General features: G+C 34.2%; 1 pseudogene; it reads left to right on the top strand.

The window, feature by feature from the left end:
- The first annotated feature begins 276 nt into the window (after positions 1-276).
- On the top strand, positions 277-716 carry LOC129036246 (dnaJ homolog subfamily C member 24-like; annotated as a pseudogene).
- Positions 717-1233: the final 517 nt, after the last annotated feature.

The raw sequence follows: 1233 nt of genomic DNA, 5'->3' as shown, positions 1-1233 counted from the left end.
AATTGTGACATCAAAAACAAATTGTCATGGGTAGAGGGTAAAAAAGATGGGCAAAAGATATTTGAGCAATTGTTTCACACACAATAAATATGTGAGTGGCTAATAAGCACATAAAAAGATGTTCAACAGGATTAATCACTAGGAAAATGCAAATTAAAACCACAAAGAGGAGAAGCTGGTTTCGAGTTCTGGCCAGTGGCAGGCAAAGAGTGGGCACAGGTGACTGCTATATGAAGTTTGCTCATCTGAGAAGGCCCAGTTCTTATTCAATGGATAATGGCATTTGAGATGATGCCAAAAAATAATTGGTATAGCATTTTGGGGGGCAGACCCAAATGTGTCAAACTTAAAACAAAAGTATAAAAAATTTATATTAAAGTATCATTCAGATTAACAAAGTACAGATGTGCCAGCAGGAATAGTGGAGGACTGTATACAGAAATTCATTGAAATTGATCAGGCATGGAAAATTCCAGGGAATGAAGAGAAAAAAAGAGTATGACCCTCAGTGGCATGAAGATGATCTAAGAAATATGGAACCAGTAGATGCTCAACTATATCTTGAAAAAGTGTCTTGGAAAAAAGATGATGACTCTTTTTCCCCAAGTTGCCAATGTGGTAGAAAACACAGTGTTTCCAAGGATGAAGCAGAAGAAGTTAACCTATTTTCTTGTGATACATGTTCACTAATTACAGAACTTCTTCATTATTGGTAAAATTCTTCACTACTTGAAAGCCTTGTCCTGTGTATTTGGACACGGTGAGGAGAGGCCATCTGAGCTTTGTCCATTCAAGGGAATAGATTCTATTTTTGTTAGCCCTATCATTTTCAATGAAAATATGATTGTCAAGCAAAGTCCACCTCAGATTAATAGAAAACTAATTTAGTTATTTACATGTATTGATAGTTTGTTTTTAAAGATTGCCACAAAAAGAACTTGAATTACAAATTATATTTAGTGCATTCCAAAGGACTTTATTATTTCATTTTCTCCTTGATACAAAATGAGAATTTTCTTTTTCCTAATATAAGCATCTCCTTTTTTAGTGGGTAACAGTATCATTGCATTCCTTTATAGTTACTAAGTTTCTGATCTAACAGATGATATTTCTTGCTGCTAAAGTTATAGGCCTGTTATACACCTATCTCAAATTCTATGGTCATTAAACTTAAATTAGAATATTTGTGGATACGTGTGAAGCCAGTTCTCCCATAATGAAGCTTGAATATGG

Source organism: Pongo pygmaeus, chromosome 4 (genome assembly GCF_028885625.2).
Source record: "Pongo pygmaeus isolate AG05252 chromosome 4, NHGRI_mPonPyg2-v2.0_pri, whole genome shotgun sequence".
Lineage (NCBI taxonomy): Eukaryota > Metazoa > Chordata > Mammalia > Primates > Hominidae > Pongo > Pongo pygmaeus.
This window is presented reverse-complemented; position numbering and strand designations above follow the sequence as displayed.